Source organism: Stomoxys calcitrans, chromosome 2, assembly GCF_963082655.1.
Source record: "Stomoxys calcitrans chromosome 2, idStoCalc2.1, whole genome shotgun sequence".
Taxonomy (NCBI): Eukaryota; Metazoa; Arthropoda; class Insecta; order Diptera; family Muscidae; genus Stomoxys; species Stomoxys calcitrans.
The window spans coordinates 146124741-146143048 of NC_081553.1; the positions used below are offsets into that span (position 1 = coordinate 146124741).

The 18308-nt window shown below is 36.1% G+C and overlaps 2 long non-coding RNA genes across 2 annotated transcripts in view; both read right to left on the reverse strand.

Moving 5' to 3' along the window:
• LOC131994887 (uncharacterized) overlaps positions 1-18308 on the reverse strand; it is a 347364-nt gene that overhangs the window by 261938 nt on the left and 67118 nt on the right. The gene's annotated exons all lie outside the window — the stretch shown is intronic.
• On the reverse strand, positions 1037-1463 carry LOC131994889 (uncharacterized). Its single transcript, XR_009396923.1, has 2 exons — positions 1280-1463; positions 1037-1200 (listed from the first exon to the last, which is right to left on the reverse strand). It is a non-coding gene; the product is annotated as an uncharacterized LOC131994889 (long non-coding RNA).

Below are 18308 nucleotides of genomic sequence, written 5' to 3' on the forward strand. Positions count from 1 at the left end.
TCTTTAGCAAAATTTCAGCCAAATCGGATTACAATTGCGCCCTGTAGAGGCTGAAGAGGTCAAGATCCCAGATCGGGTTATATGGCAGCTATATCAGGTTATGGACCAATTTGAACCATACTTGGTTTAAATTGGGACGTGTGTCCTGAGCCCCCCAAAATGATTCTGTCTAAAGAAAAAATAATATTAAATTTATTCTAAAGAAGCAAATTCAGAAACATTTTTTAAAATGACAAAATTTCATGTACATATATAATTTTCTACGAAGGCAACTTTTTGCTGAGGCCAAGGCCGCCTTTAAATTATTTTTCTTGAGAACAAAATTGTAATGAAATTCTGAGTAAAAACAAAATTTTAATGAAATTGTTTCTAAATAGATTAGGTTAGAAAAGAGAGGCAGTTCTTTATAGACCCGCTTGGACAATTTGAAGTCCATTGTGATACCACAGAAGCGACAGACCAAAGCTTCTGGCGGGAATCGAACCCACGAACCCTGCACTGGTAATCCGACTACCGGGCGCCCTTTTTTCTAAATAAATTTTAATGAAATTTTTATAAAGACAAAATTTCAACACTACAACACGGGCCAGACCCCCTCGAAATAATTTTTTTAAGACAAAATTTCTTTAACATTTTTTTAAGGTCAACATTCTATTAAAATTTTTTCTAAATTTGAAAGAATTTTTTGGGACTAAATTTTAACGAAAAACTCTCTAAAGGCAATTTAACCTCGAGATTATTTTTTTAAAGCCAACTTTTGCATAAACATTTTTATAGCCTTTTCTATGCTTATCTGACCCAAAAAATATTTCCTAAATTTTTGTCTATAGACATAATTCAATGAATATTTTTAAAGAACAAATTTTAACCCATTACTCTTGACCCTCTAATCCGTTTTGAATTTTAAAAATTTTTGAATAAAAAATCTTTTTATTTCCTTCATCCCTACAACAAAAAAACCATTTTCTTAATTTTGTATGACCATTTAGCGAAGATAGCTGAATTGAATGATTTTGGCATAAAATAGTACATGATGTCAAGAATTAGGATTATTGCCATAAATTTATTTTTTTATATATCTACAAATGCAACAAGACATTAAAACGGATTCCAGATATCTCACTTCGAAGAATTTTGAGAAATTATTCCGCTTGATTTTTGGGATACAAAAACTTGACGACTTTTGAAAAGCCAATTTTCCTGCAAAACATGGTTGAAAAAATTGTTGTAACTGGTTTTAATGGTCTACTTTACGCCAATCCAAATTTCATAACGATACCTCCTTTCTAACTCGTGCAAGAATTTTCCTAAAGCAGCTCTATTCTTGGTTATTTTTCGTTTTTAATGGGTTAATACAATCGCAAGGTAACTTTTTTTCAAAAGATACTTTTTTTGTAATTATTCTAAACAGAAAGTTAGTAAAAGTTCTTTTAAGCCAAAATCTTCATGGAATTTTCCTGGCAAAAAGTTTTTTAAAAATTGTTCCGAAAGACAAACATTTTTCCAAGACATATTTCTGTATGTATTTCCTCTTAATTCTGAACACTAAGTGGGCTGGCTAGCATTTTCTTTTCAATTTTAAATTGAAGTTTAACAGGTTTCATCATATAAACGAACAAACCAGACAGACGTATCTTTGGAACGCTCCAGTTAAACTGCCAAATTTATAAAGAACTAAGCCTTTCTGCAACCTGCAAGCGACTTTAAAGCAAAGACTGGCACCAAAAATACCACTGTTGATGAAGACAACATTTCTGCTACGCTGGGTGAGTCAGTAAAAGTAAAATTTCTCCAAAAATAAAATAAAAAATTATTCTTTAATCTGGAAAGTTACTGCTTACACTAATACCACAAAATAAAAATAATAACATCAGCTGGCCTTGTCCTTCATACATAGTGCTGACAAAATAACGATTAAAACCGATAATAGTCCGAAAAAATTATCGATAAATTTAAACAGCGTTGCCAATTGACAATTAAAATCCGTTACATTGTACATAATTTGAAAAAATGCAACGTACTCCACCACATACACCAGCAGCTGCTACCCAGCAAACAATTACAGGTCAGTCGTCGAAACGCAACCGATTGGAAGTATCACCAGGAAATTTGAGCGATACACCTGTAGCTTCAAGTGGTCTTTCTCAATTAGAACTTATAAAAGTAATAACTAATACAATAAATTCAAATTTGGATGAGAAGCTAAAAACACTGTCGACAAAAGCAGACATAGCGGAGGTCAAAATGGAAATAGGAGCAATAAATTCAGAATTAAATCACTTAAGATTGGAAAACCAGCAGTTAAAAACTGAGTTAATTAAAGTAAAACGAGAATGTGAAGAAACCAAAAAAGACATGATTTGGATGCAAGAGCAAATAAGAAGCAACAAAGTTTTAATTAGGGGTTTAAATGCGTCCAACGAACCGGCAGCGGAAATTAATTAATTAGTTGAGTTCAACAGCCACCAGGGGGTAGATGATGTGTTCCGAAACGTCAGAAAATTGATTGGCTCGAACATATACATAGAACGCGATCTTATACCAACAAAGCGACAAATTAAGAAAGCTTCACTACTTCTAAAATATAAAATAATGGCAATTAGCAAACAGCATCGAATCATTGTGCAGGAGAACAAACTTAAAATTAAAGATACCTGGTTTCATTGGGATAGAGAACATAAATTAATGGCCGGAAAAAACGATGCAAAACATGAACTTTTAAAGCTATATGGAGATTGCATGGAACAGTTTGATACTGACTATGAAACTCTGCTAACCGAATTGAATTCAAAAAACTAATGAAAGTAAATAATATATCATCACAAAAACTTTCAATAATAGCATATAATGTAAACGGAATAGAAAATAAGTACATGTATCCATCTTTTTTCAACTATGTTTGCAAACACGATGTCATTGCACTAACAGAAACACATATAACAGAAAATAAAGTTCAAAATATAAAAAAGTACTTCCCAGGGTTTGAGTTGCATTTTGTACCTGCCACCAGAGATTTTAATTTTGGGCGAGCTATTGGTGGCCAAATTATTGGAATAAATAAAACCGTTGCACATATGGGTGTTAAATATAAAAAATTAAATCATGGAAGTACAGAATATTATGAATTCTACACCCAGAAAGAAAAAATTTTTAATATTATCCCTCAGTACTGGAGACCTGCGCAGTGGACAAATGCATATACCAATATCCTCAAATTATTTGAAGAAACAGATCTTATAAGACCGATTCTTATTGGAGATCTTAACGCCAGGATAGGAGAGTTAACACAAGATGTAAATGAAATTTATGATCAATTATTTACGGCAGGAACTGAAATACGAAAATCGAACGACAAAAAGGTGGATAGAAAAGGCAAACAACTCGTCGAATTATGCACAAATAATAATTTATTAATTTTAAATGGGAGAACATGTGGCGATGAAGAAGGATCTCTTACTTTCATTAATTCTATTGGTAAATCTGTAAATGACATTTGTGCAGTGTCTCAAGAAATTCTAAGTCTTGTAAATGAGTTCATTGTAGAAGACAAAACATGGTCGGATCACTTGCCAATAAAACTAAACATCTCAATACAGACTTACAATAAAGTAAATAAAAATCTTAATTTATTACCAAAACTCTCATGGAAAAATAGCAACATAAACCGATATCATAAAAATCTTCAAACAAATTTGCATAAAGCTCTAAACGAAGATAATGAACCAACATTAGATGACCTTGGTAATGTTATAAAAGAGTCAGCCAAGATGAAGATGAGTAGAAATGTTGAGTTTACACCAAAACAACCGTGGTACAATTTGAAGTGTCATACAGCAAGAGAAAAAATGTTTAAATTGCTAAAAATGTTTAAAACAACAGACACTTCAGATGCAAAACTAAAATACTTAAACTCGCTAAAACAATATAAAGATAATTGCAGATCAAGTAAACAGAGTTATAATGAAAAACTGATGTACACTGTAAATAATGCAACGAATTCCAAGGAATGGTGGAAGGCAGTTAAAGAAATTAGAAATCATAAATTCCAAATAAGTAGCGTGTTATCAGCAGATAATTTCAAAATACACTTTGAAAATTTATTGAACCCATCACACAGTTCGTTAGAAATGAGTTATGCGCCCAACTGGAACACCGATGCTATACTAGATAGAGAAATAAGCATGGATGAGCTCAAATATGTCTTGAAAAACTTAAAGATGAACAAAGCTCCGGGAGAGGATCGTATCCCATATGAGCATATCGTATATGCCTCAGATGATTTCCATAAACAAATATTGAAAAGATATAACACAATCTTTGATACTGGAATAATTGATAATACTTTTATAAGAACGGTAATATTTCCAATTCACAAAAAAGGTGACTTGTACCAACCAACAAATTATCGAGGAATTGCGTTTATGAATTGTTTAGCGAAAATAATGATGGGTATTCTAAATGAACGACTTTGCAAGTGGGTGGAATACCACCAAATTTTAACAGAATACCAGGCTGGATTCAGAAAAGGCTACTCGACGGTAGATAACATATATAATCTGGCATCTATTGTAAGCCTAAAATTAAAAGAAAAGAAGAAGATATATGCATTTTTCGTAGATTTTAAGGCGGCATTTGATAATGTTTTCAGAAAGTCTCTACTATATAAACTTTCACAGATGGGCGTATCAAACAAATTTATAACATTAGTTCAAAGTATATACAACAACACACAATACGCAGTCTGGACGGGAGAAGAATTATCAGATTATTTTGAAACTAATTCAGGAGTTAAGCAGGGATGTCTACTATCACCGATACTTTTCTCACTGTACATTAATGATTTGCATGAATATCTTGAAGGAGGAATTTATATTCAACATCTAAACATAAGACTTCTGTTATACGCGGACGATATAGTAATACTTGCCGATGATATATCAACAATGCAGAGCATGATTTCCAAATTAGAAATGTACTGCAATACCTGGAACCTTAAAGTAAACATGGACAAATCAGAAATGTTGATATTTAGAAATGGAGGACGTCAGAGCCACAACGAAAAATGGACATACGGAGGGCAGCCGATAAAAGTAGTAAATGAGTATAAGTACTTAGGAGTAACATTTACGCCGAAACTAAAATTTACAAAACATATAGAAAAGCGAACAGATGAGTCAAAAACAGCTATAAATGCAACGTGGGATTGCTTACTTCGAAAGAGAGAAATAAAGATAGGAAAGAAGTGGGACGTATATCAAGCTGTCGTTCGATCAATTCAGACATATGCGGCTCAGGTATGGGGCTTTTCTCACTTTGAGGAAGTTGATAATTTGCAACGCTACTTTCTGAAGAAAATACTTAAAATACCAAATTTCACCCCGAATTACGCGTTGATGCTGGAGACATCTGTCGAAAATTGCCATTTATACACAATAAATCTTCATCTACATTACATTTACCAAATAATGTACAAGTACCATGAAAATCGATTGCCAAAAATACTAACAAAATTGCTGTTGCAGGAAGAAGTATTCTGGGTAACGGAGGTCAAAGCACTAGCGGAAAATTTGAACGTCCAATGGCCAAATACTTCCCAGGAACATGAATGGAAAATTTTTAATTCACATATTGTTTATAATAAAAAAATACAATTAATAAATGAAAATCTGAGGAAAAAATCACAAAGCATGTCAAGAATATATAAATTCTTAGATCACACTAGAGGAGAATTTTACTTTACTGATTCTTTTTCCAGCGAGGAAATATCTTGGATATTTAAGGCGCGATGCGGATTAGTCCATTTGAATGCAACGAATTTTTACGCGGAGAATGAAATGAAAAATTGTTCCCTTTGTAATCTGAATGAAGAGGAAACTATACGCCATTTCTTGGGAGTTTGTCCAGTTATGAGAGAGTTCAGAATACGAATCTTTCAAACACCAATATTAACTGAAGAAGATACAATAAACATTTTAAACGGCAGTAATGTAAACCACTGGAGAAAACTTGTCACATATTTAAAATCTGGTTCAAAGTACAGAGAATTCTTAATAAATGAATATAATTTTACGAGAACATGATATTAACTTCTATTTTACGACTGACGGTTTTTTCAAAACCATTGTCAAAGTAACTTGCTTGTTTCTTGTTTGCAAAATTAATTAATTTCAAATGAACTGTAAATATTTATATATATAAACCAAACATTATTAATTTTGTATGAAATTATGGATTAAAATGATAATTGCAAAATAAAGAAACGAATAATAATATAAAAATAAAAAAAAAAAAAAATTCTGTTTTTTTTTTTTTATTTCAATTGAAATTTAATCGGTAGAAAACGTATTATTTTAAAAATATCTTTAAATGACATATTTTACTTGTGAGTCTGAAAACTTTTCCAAAGAATAATTATTAATATTAAATCCTAAATTATTTGAGTTACATCAGCAATTAAATGAAAAATTTTAAGGACTCGGAAACACGTATTTAGAACGTATAAAGACATGATAGAAATTATAAGCATATACCAAAATAATTGGAACCAATTTTTACCGGACATCTTTTCCATCAAAAACGGATTTTTGATCGATTTTAATTAAGTTCAAAGAAGAATTTAGCGACATCATTTAGGCAGAATATAGATGGGTCATCGTAAAAATTGGTCAAAATTTTTGTTTTGAAATATTAAACAATTACAGTACCCTAATGATTTTAGTTTATTTGTGTAAAATTTTATGGAAATAAAAATCATTTTGAACCAATTTACACACACATACAATAACGTGTTGAAATCATCAAAATAAAATCATATGATTTTTGTTGTTGTAAAAAGATAATATCCAAACAGTATATATTCCTCAGAACTTGTTCCCCATATCTTTAATCTCAATGGTATGGTACAGAGGTTGGTTCCAAAGAGCGAATGGGTATTCCGACTGTGGAATACTTTATTCCGTATTTCAGATTTTTCTAATTACAGAAGCAATATCGGATACAAGCAAACCTCAGTACATCCAAGCAATGTTGGCATCACTATCACACATGTCAAGTAGTCGCAAGGAAGCAGTTCCATGCATTCAAAATATCACACATCCGTTTGCCTGTATTCGCTCCTCTAATTTGATGTGAATGGTGTGTAGATTTGTTGAATATTTTATAGGACAACATTGAGAGCACGATGATTGTGAAGAGCACATGTTGCAAATGGAAGGGAAATAATCAAAGCTCCTAAGTCTTACGGTGCGGATTTTTGTTGTCAGCAGTTTGTAAGGCTGAACTCGCGACCGATTTGAGGATGGGTTCTATTATTTCTACTTATTTGTAGGCATTAATACTGCTTCTCTCATAAACAGACTGATAAGAAGGCGACTGGTAAGAATGGTACAATTCTTACAAACTGCACACCCACTCATGCTTCTATTTTGCACCAGGCCAGTGTTGGACCATTTATCCATATTCAACATGTCACTTAAGACTGTAAAGAAGATCGGATATATTTAAATCAATTTATTCAAAAAGAAAAAAAAAATGGAGGAATAAACGCGTGACACAAAATCTTTACAAACTAAACAAAAAATAGAATGGAATCTGAAGCGGTACGTAGCCATCGATTATTTTTTTTTGGAAAGAAAACTCACGAGCGGAAGTTTCACAACTATGAGCGTAGCTGTTTACAGTCTAAAGACTATTAAGCTCTGGCAAAGGGAAGTACATCCTGAGAAATAAGTTTGCTGTTATCAACTGTGTCTGCTGAATTCACATGAAATTTTCAACTTTTTATGAAAGCCATACATAATATTTGAACTTTGAATCCTTTCGACCCCTGCTGCCTGTGGGCCATTTCACGTTTTTTCGCCCACTGCACATTTGTTTGTTTCTATTGGAACTTAGTACTTCCGATCTTTAATGTGTCTACTCAAAATGTAAGCAAATCAACGTTGAATTTAAAGATCATTCGGTAAAGTTATCTTACACATATAGTAAATTGGCACTTACTTACTTAGTGTATGGAAGAAATTCGGAATTTAATGTCCGGATGAGTTTTTTTCGAAGCTAAATTTTTTGTTTCATCAATAGCTCAAACGAAAAAGTAGATATCAACGTTTGTTCATGATAGATCTACTAACCAATCTAAAAATTAAATTTAAATTATTTTAAATAATAACCAGGTAATTAACTTGCCATGGTGGTCATAAATTTATTTGTACTTAGAAAACACTTACTTAGAAACTTACTTACTTATTGAGTGAGTTTCGATTGCAAATGGGCCAGATCGGTCCATGTTTAGATGTAGCTCCCATATAAAATGGTCCTTCGGCTAGACATTTTGACTTCATAGAAGGCACAATTCTTGTCCGATTTGGCTGAAATTTTGGACAATGAATTGTGTCTTGCCTTCCAACAATTTTTCCAAGCTAGATTTAAAATGGTATATTACCTCATGTAGCTCACAGATAAATCGATATCGAGATTTGTATTGTTAAGCCCATGGTGGGTCCCTGGAGGGGGCAATTCTGGAGGACCGCAAATAGGGCGCAATTGCTCGATTCTGCACGAGAGCTTGTGTTGTTACGTCCAACATCCGTACCAAGTTTGGTCTAAACCTCTATATATAACACTATATATAGCTTCCATTTAAACCCATATCAATAGTATCCCACTAGGGTTTTTTAAAAATATTTCACTTTGCCGAAATCTACGGTCAAAGAACTTATAAATTTCTACTAAAATCAAGGCTGATTGCTATTGACTGACAGATTTCGACCGTTAATCATTATGAGATCGGAATAAATTGTCTTAAATACTGTATTGTGAAATATGGAATTCCTAGAAAAACGAAATTACTTCATTTGAAATAATTATTTTTAAATGTAAAATTATGAGGGTGCTCATCTCCGATCCCTTAAAATTTGTCATTATTTTGCTGATGTAATTCATAATCAAATATTACTAATTGTTCTTTGGAGACCTTATTTTTTATTAACTGAAGCTTTTTATTAAAAAAAAAAAATTTTAAATGATATTTTTACTACATATAAAATTTCAATTAATTAAAAAAAAAAAAAAACTAGAATTAAAAGAGGATTCATATAAAATTATGTCTAAAATTATGTCTGGAATTTTTATGAAATTTTTTCTTTCAAGATTATTTTGATTGAAAAATTTTTAGAAGATTTGGTTTGAAAAAATTTTTATAATTTTTTGTTTAAATCAATCTCAAAAAGCTTTTTCCTTTGAAAACATTACTTTGCAATTCAGTCCTTAAAGAAAATTTTATAATTATTATGTATCTGCAATAATATTTATTCAAAATGTAAGAAAATGTTTTCATTTGAGAAAATGTTATTGAAATTTATTGAATCATTCTTTTAGAAAAAATTATTTTGAGGGGGCACTGGCATGAGCAACATTATGTGTTTTTTGGCAGTATTTCTTTGAGATTGTGAAAAAAATATGTTACAATTTTGTGTATAGAAAATTTCATTGAAATTTAGTCTAGAAAAAATTTTTAATTTTAAGAATTAATAAATTCTTTGAAGTTTTGTCCTTATAAAAAAAAAATTATTTTTTTATTGGAATTGTGTCCAGAGTAAGTTGATGGGTTCACTGTAGCCGTTGATTGGCAGGTGACTCAATACCGCTTATAAAACAGGGGGCTGACGACGAGACCATCACCGACAGTCCCAATAGTGGAAAGACTAGGATAAGCAAATATCGTAATATTAAAACAATAGTGCAGGAGCCAGACACTCAACACAGCCGTTCATTAGGGACCCGACGATGAAACTATTGCCGACTTTATCAAGATCTGGAAGACAAGGATAGGCAAAGAACCTAATACTAAGACATCAGGCAATGCAGGAACGGAAAACTCAATATGGCCTAACGAACAGGGACCCAACGATGGAACCATGAGCGACATTATCAAGATTTAGAAGACAAGGATAGGCAGAGAACATAATACTGAATCATCAGGCAGTGCAGTGATAGGAAAGTCAATGCAGCCTAAAGAACAGGGAGCGGACCACTCACAAAATTTGTAGGCCCCCAGAATTTTTACGCTAGTACATATATTGTTAAATTATTTGCGTCTAGCGTAACTACAGAATAAATAAAATATTTTTCACTGTGAAATTTTCAATCTAAAAGTAAACAGCAGTAAATAAAAACTGCTAAGTATATGGAATTTTTCTTAATTACCCAAAGAGGTGTCGCACTGCTGCACGTCTTTCGGACTGGGCTATAGAAAGGAGGTCCTTTATCATTGAGGTTAAACTTGAATTTCAATTTTGCCCCTGTTCTTTAATGGAATGGTCATAGTCAAATATGAATTTGCAAGTATTCACATGCACATGCACATATATTTGCTTGTGCAAAATTTCAAGGCCCTAGCAGGCCCGGGCGATTTACATTGTGTCTCAATTTTCATTTTTATGCATGCTTTGCGTTGGTGCAAAATTTTGGGGAGATTGGTTTGGTGTATGAAACCCGGGTTTTTTGTTTTAGGTTTCTTAATATTAGTTATTTTTCGGATTTTTGGTAAATCGGTTCTTGCCAATACTACCAGATTTCTTAATAATTGGTAATTTCTAAGCATATTTTTGTGATCATTTTTACTTTCAATTCATTGAAATTTTGTTTGTATTAAAATATTTTCCTTGGCATGAGAGAAAAAGTCTCAAAAAAATTATGGAAATTTTTGAAAAAAATCCTTTGAGAAAAGAGTAAGTAAATGTGATCAATATTTAATCATACGATATTTTTTTATTGAAATTTGGTCTTAAAAGAATATTTCCTTCAAATTTGGCCCTATAGAAAATTTTAATGTCATTTTGCTATTGAAAAATTTCATTGAAATTTTGTCTGCAGAGAACATTTCATTCAAAATTTGGTCTTCTCAGAAAATTTAATAAAATCGTTTGAAATCCGGTTTTTGGAACGAAGTTTATTGATCACCCTACAAAATTTACAATTACTTTGCCGCAGAGTGTCTACATCCTATCATTCAGTTATAAGTTATACAGTTTAAATTCAAAAACTGAACGAAAATTAAATTTTTGGTTTAAATCAACATTTTGATTGGTTAGTCTTTTTTGTAAAAACTATCTAAACTGTTTTAACTTTTTCTTTTAAAAAGAGTTGTTGAAGCAAATTTGAATAAACCTTGTCAACTAAACCGGGTGCTATATGCCCCGCAAAATAGGGAATTTCCAGATCCCACATTTGTGCCTATGTTTTGTTTTACTTCTTTTGTCCCTTAGGTTAGGTTAGGTTTAAGTGACAGTCTTCTATCAGACTCACTTAGACGTTTTACTCCATTGTGATTCCACAGGAAAAGAAGAAGGAAGATGCCTTCTAGTTCCTACCGTTGACCCATCCAGATCACTCTTAGAAGCCTAGTAACTTACGAATGTTCACATCCGCTAAATCAGACAGGTTCTCAAAGAAATAGCAACCTAAAATGGAACTCCTTCTGACTGCTAATGCGGGACACTCGCAGAAGATGTTCTATAGGCTATTCTTCTTCGATGTCTTCACAGCTTCTGCAAAAGTCGTTGATGGCAACCTTCAGTCTGTCAGCATGTTTTCCAATTAGACAGTGACCTGTCATGATGGACACAATGACTGAGACATCTGTTCTAGCTAGTGCCAGCAAAGCGATAGACCTCTTCAAGTCTAGATCAGGCCTCATAGTTTTGGAATGCTCTTTGTGACCATCTATCACTCGTTGTCCTTCGGGCCTGGTCCTGAAAATTTAGCTAACATGTCGCTAGAAATATACTTACAGATTCCAGTATCCCTGGAATGTGTAAAGTAATTCCTAGTCTCGCAAGCTCATCCGCTTTACAATTCCCAGGGATATTTCTGAGGGCCGGCACCCAGAACAAGTAAATTTTGAACGGTTCAGCCACCTCGTTGAGAGATCTGCTATAGTCGAGGGCGGTTTTGTGTTCAGAAATACATTATCCAGGGACTTAATGACTGCCTGTCTGTCTAAGAAGATATTAATTCCAATCGTCGTTATGACATTATATCTTAGCCATTCCAACACTTCCTTAATTGCAACGATCTTCGATTGATGCATACTGCTGTGGTCGGCTTGCCTTTTCGATATGACCATTTCTAGATCTTTAGAGTACATCGCAAAGCTCACTTGGTCGTTTAGTCTTAAACCATCCGTATAGAAGACTATGTAACTTCTATTACCAGGGATATCGCAGTTCCAATCGGTTCTATCAGGAACAGTGCTTTTTATCAAAAAGCAGCTTATGTAAGATGTAATCCACACTGCCTGGAACAACTAATATTGTATCAAGGATAACACAGTGTCCATTGTCGGAAAGCTCCCTTTAACTCACGGCAGTGGACGCTGCAATTTGTTTAGCCACAATGACCAGAGGCATTAGATGTAGCATTGAACTCAGTGCATCAGATGGTGCCGTCCTCAGTGCGGCTGTGATGCACAAACAAGCCATCCTTTGGATCTGGTTCAGTATTATGCAGTAGGTGGACTTTTGAAGCGCTGTTTCACGTAAAGCTTCCTGAAGTATATCTCTTTGAGTGCTGGGAACTTTCCCCTAACCGCAATTGTGGCAATCAACATACGCAACCATTTTTATACCTTTTTCTTCCATAGACAATAATATATTGTTAATGGTTATGTTCCAAAGTAGAAGAAACAGTACACCTCCTTGAGGTGTTTCTCTGCTGACCCATCTTTTATAATCCGCAGATCCCAAGCCTGCCGTAATGAATCTTTTATTAATTAAGTAATTTATCAACTTTCTTAAGGTAGTGTTGACGCCTAAAAACTCCAACTCCTTCATGATTGACCTTCAATGTCAAGAAATGCTACCTTTGTATCTTGACAGCGAGAGAACCCTCTATGTAGCCGACTAGGTCGTGAAGGTCTGTTTCACTAAATTTGCCTTTACTATATGCATGCTGCCGCCACGACAGGCGATCTCCATGAATCTTTGCCCTAAGGTGTTTCTATCAACCCCGTAAGAGTCTTTAGCATAAAGGATGACAGACTAATGGGACCAAAATCTTTCGCCTTCGTGTGGTACGGTTTTCCTGCTTTCGGAATGAAAATGACCTTCGTGTCCCTCCATCTCACAGGTATATATGACATGCTGATACAAGCAGAGTATATCTTCCCAAGCCAAGGAACCAGCTTTTAATTCAACCGGTAATACATCATCAGGGCCTGGCGACTTAAAGGAGTCTAAACTTCTTATAGCCGAAAGGATATTCGACTCAGACACAATTTCCCTAATAACCTGCGACGAATGCATACCAGTAACCACCTCTTCTGGCGCCACGTTGTTCGTTGAATAATTTCCCGGGAAATGTGTTTCAACGAGTAGTTCTTGTGTTTCCTCACTACACATTGTCCATACATTCTCTAATGTGTCCACCGTAATAGGTCTTGAGGACAGAATCTTCCTTTGACTAGAGGCCTCAGATGTATCCTCCATGGAGCTGCAGAATTTTACCCATAGTTTTTTCTGAGACTTTCCCGGCTCTCCCTTATACTTTCTTAGCTCAGGCTTAAATATGTCCCAATCGTGTGGTGCTCTTGTGGCTTTTGCTCTGTTGAAGGTTTTTTAGAGTCCTTCCTAAGACCAATCATCTTTGAAGTCCACCATCACGGTCGCTGTTTGGCCCTTGGCTTTTTACTAGGACATGTTGACACAAGCGAGTCATTCAGGGCCTTCGTGATCAGCTAGACCATTATGTCTGTATTCTCCGCAGTTTCCACTTCCATTTCTGGTTTAGAAGGGATAAACGTGCAGAATTCGTGCGAAAATTTATCCCAATCCCCCTCTTTTTGTTTAGCCGAGGGATTACTTCTGCGGTACTATCTTCAAGGCTGAAACGATGATCAGAGAAGCTGTGCTCATCCAGCACTTCCCAGTCGCAAATTCTTGCGCTTACATCTTCCGATACAAAGGTAATATTTAGTACCTCCTGCCTGTTCCTGGCAATAAAGGTCGGTTTATCCACTTTATTACAAATCGACAGATTGCAGCTTATAATATATTCGATAAGCAGCTCACCCCTTTCGTTGACATTCGCACTTCCCCATATCTGATGATGTGCATTAGCATCACATCCTACAATGAGGCTCTTCTTCTCCACAGAAGCGGTTTCAACCAGCAACTTAAGGTTAGAATGGGGCATCTCTGAATTGTGTGCCATATATAGGGAAGCCAGCCATTAATGAGACTTGTTTATTTCAAGGCTGGCTACTGCTAAATCTTCAGTGCTTAGTGACGGAAGAAGAAAAACATTTAGACTACTCTCTGCAAGAATACAGGCTCTGTGTCTCCCTTTCCCCGTATCCTTGAGAAGTTTAAATCCCGGAATTCTTAGTCCACGAACCATTCCTCCACACCCATGGTTCATGGATAAGAACAACGTCAAATCCCCTTCCCATCAGGAGGAGCTGTAGTGTCGCCGAATCGGCCTTATAATGGTGGAGATTTATCTGTAAAAACCGGACCATAGTCAGGATTCAAAACTTCCACCACTGTTGTGTTAGCCGATTCTTCTGATTCCGCCAGGAGTTCATCCTCATAAGATTGGTTAGACCTTGTAATGATGAGCTTCCGTACGCATCCAGGGGCAGGTAAGAAAGCTGTGGAACCACTCTTCCTCAAGACATTGGACACTTGTGGTGTCGACGATTCCTCCTCAGATGCTTCACTAGCTGCTGCTGTCAAAGTATTTTTTGAGTTCTGTGCTTCCCCGCTGGTACATATCTTGAGCCCAGTCCAACTGGATGACCCACCCACATAGGGCTTGTCGGGTCTCGATTGCGGCTGGTGGATTTTTAGTCTCCTGCAATCCGACAGACTTAAGCGATGTGGTCGATCGTTCCTCAGGCAAGTGTTCAGTATCAACGGCTGATTCTTCTCCTGATTCCCAAACCCCACCGATTCTATAGACCTTCAGTTCCAACTTGTTGAATCCATAGCATAAAACCCTTCGGACTTGTTGAGGTCTGCGAAACTACAGCCGGAGTTTAGTACGAATACTGCATGCCTCCGGTCACCTTCAGCTTCATCCAATCTTCCAGTCGGTGGTCGAAAGATTGGGATTACATTCCCTTAGTCTTCCAAGTATAGATTCAGGATCTGAGGGAACCCTTGGTATCCAAGTATGCGCCATTGGTCGAGAAGGAATATCTTCCTTCTTGACAAACTGGAGGACACCCAGGAAATTTCGCAAAGACATTGGAATATACTCATAACAGTCCATTGACTATTCCACTCCTATTATTCCTAAATATGTAGCACTGTTCCAAACTGTCCCTAGCGACATTAGGAATGGTTCTTGGGCCTATCTTACTATTGTTCGCCCGAGGTTTTTTAGGCATGGGATGCCATCCAGGCGACCGCGGCCTTTCGACTGACTGCGGTGCAGTTTCCGAATCTAGTCGTATTGTCTTTGGGGTAGCCTGTGCAGCGAAACCCCGAGCCCAATTTAGGGAGTCTTTCTCCCTATTGGTGAGAGTCTTGGGATCATTCGCACCAATGCGCTCAATAAACCTTAGAGCGATACGTCTTATATTATTCCAACCTCTTAAAGAACGTGGAGGTTTGCCGGGAACCAGGTGTCTTCGTCAAAAGCCCCTGCTAACCAGTTATCTATCATGGATATTGGAGCCTGGAGCAGCCGCTCCACCAGTCGAGGTTTCAGTAGCAGACAACATGTTACGGCCTGATACGACCACATCATCTGTTGGGTCCTTGGGGTCAATTGTACTCATACTCCCGGGATCTATATCTGCCGCTCCACTGGAAACAGACGCAGATCATCAACCGCCTAATGGATACCACTAACGTAGCTGTTCTTGAGTGACTTAAATTTTTTTTCCAAAAATGATATCCTATATCGAGTTACAGGAAAATTCTTGCGGAGCGAAATAACAAAACGTAAGCTCCACTCAACGGTTCAAACAAGAATCGAATTTGTCCCCTAGCTCATGCAAAACATTGTTTGCACTAAACAATATTTATAGCCTCCATAGCCAATGCCGATTTGGAAATTTGGTACTTTTGTGAAAAAATTCGGTTAGTATTTATTTCTTACTTTTTGAGGATTCTTTTATTTCATAAAAAATTTTAAATCTTTATTTTCGTTGTAAAAAAATTTCAATTTTCCTCATAAATTTGGAATGAATGTCAGAGAAATGAATGCGTAATATGAACGATTTTGAAAAAAAAAACTATAATGGGGCCCCATTGATTTTATAATTAACAGCTAGATTAAAAGTATATTTAAAGTATTACTTCACCAGAATTTATGGTGAAGGAATCTTTAAGGAGCTTTAACCATTTAAGTCACCCGGACCTGATGGAATATTTCCGCCGTTACTACAGAAGGAAGCAGACTATCTGGCGCCTCGTTTGGCCAAAATTTTCACAGCGTGCCTAGGACTAGGATATACTCCGAAAGCCTCGCAGGAGGCATGGGTGGTGTTTATACCCAAGCATGGCGAATCAAGTTATGCGACACCAAAGACCTACAGACCTATAAGCCTTCTACTCAAAACTATGGAACGTATTGTGGGCACCATGATAAAGAGTACGGTATCCAGCGTTCTGCTCAAATGCAAATGCATTTTATCCCAACTCTTATGGGTGGCCACTATAAATGACCTATTACGGATGCTGACTGATGAGGATTGAACCCGTTTGCTACGCAGACGATGTTATAATACTTCTAAGGGGTAAGGATTCGGGTCTTGCAGTTGGGGGTAGACCTAGGGGTCTCAATGTTAACCCAGAGATGTCTGAAATCTGCCTTCCACGAGTCGGACTAGGGTGGGCCAATTTGAAGCACCACGTTTCCTCAATAGAACGATTTCGATGTCAGACATATTTAGGACCGTGCCGAGAAGGCTCACAGATATTGGGCACTATGTAGACGTGTCGTAGGCTTGAAATGGGGCCTGAATCCGAGGATAGTCCACTGGCTCTACATGAGCATGATTAGACCGAAACTGACTAACGCTTCAGTAGTTTGGTGGACAGCCATGGAGAAAAAGTGCAACATGAGGATAATACAACAGGTTCAGAAAACATGTTGTCGTGGCATAGGCAGAGCGATGATAACCACCCCCACTATTGCAATGGAGAATATTCTAGATATTAGACGCATAGACATACAGATAAGTGTGGGCATCCAATGCGGCTATGAGACTAAAAGCGATGAGAGAGTGGATTGAGAATAGGAGCAGCTCATTCCATAGCGGTATAATCGAAGCGACAATAGGCAACCTGGAAAGAATGGAAAAGGTTTCTAAACGGATACCTGACACGATACTTGAGGTCGAGTGCGAGGCGCTTCTGCCAGTGGAACAGTCTTGGATTGATGGAACTCTGGTATTGCCATCTGGAAGATCAAGAGAACAGCGTGGGCTTGGGGGTCAACATTGAGACTGAGACCAGGGACTGAGATCTGTTTTAGAGCGCCTGACCATAGTACGGTCCTGCAGGCGGAGATCCGGGCGATCAGCAATGCGTGAAGTGGTGCGGCGCTGACGTGAACACATCAAATGTGAACATCTTATGGACTGTAGACAGGCCATAAGGGCAATTACAACCTGGACGGTAATGTCACGAACAGTCTTGGAATGCAAGAAGCAGATAAACGCATTGGAAACAATTAAGGATTTTGTGAGAAGGGCGGAATTTTCTTTTTCGAGGTTATTTTTTGGTATTTAGAGCGCACAACAAGCCGATTTCTGGCTTAGGTGTATGTCCGTAGTGCCATGGGGTGAATTAATATCCGGACCCTTTTTTCAACGTAAGCTAAGCTAACCCAAGTCGATGGGTTTTATGTTTGTTTCTATTTAGACTACAAAAGCAAAATAAAAATACTTTTAAAAAGTTTAGTCAAAACGTAGAGTCGCAAAATGCATTGAGTGGAAACAAAAAATTTTTTTATTAAAAAAATTATTTCGAGGGGGGGTTCGGCCGTGGCTGAAAATTTGTTGTCAGAGAATTTTACGCTAAAATGTTGTCTTTAGAAGAAGGTTTATTAAAATTTTGTTTTAGTAGAAATTTCATGAGCTTAATTTTGTCTTTAGAATAGTAAAAATACGTCCTAGCTCTTTGATATAATGTGGTAATTTGCTATGTGATTCTTGGAAAATTTTGCACAAAGGATTCCCTTTTTAATCCTGTTATCTGCATTGTCTTGGATCGACTGCAAAGCAAAATTTTCACGAACAAAAATTTTAATAAAAATTTTTTATGAAGAAATTTCATGAAATTGTTTTTGAGGCAAGA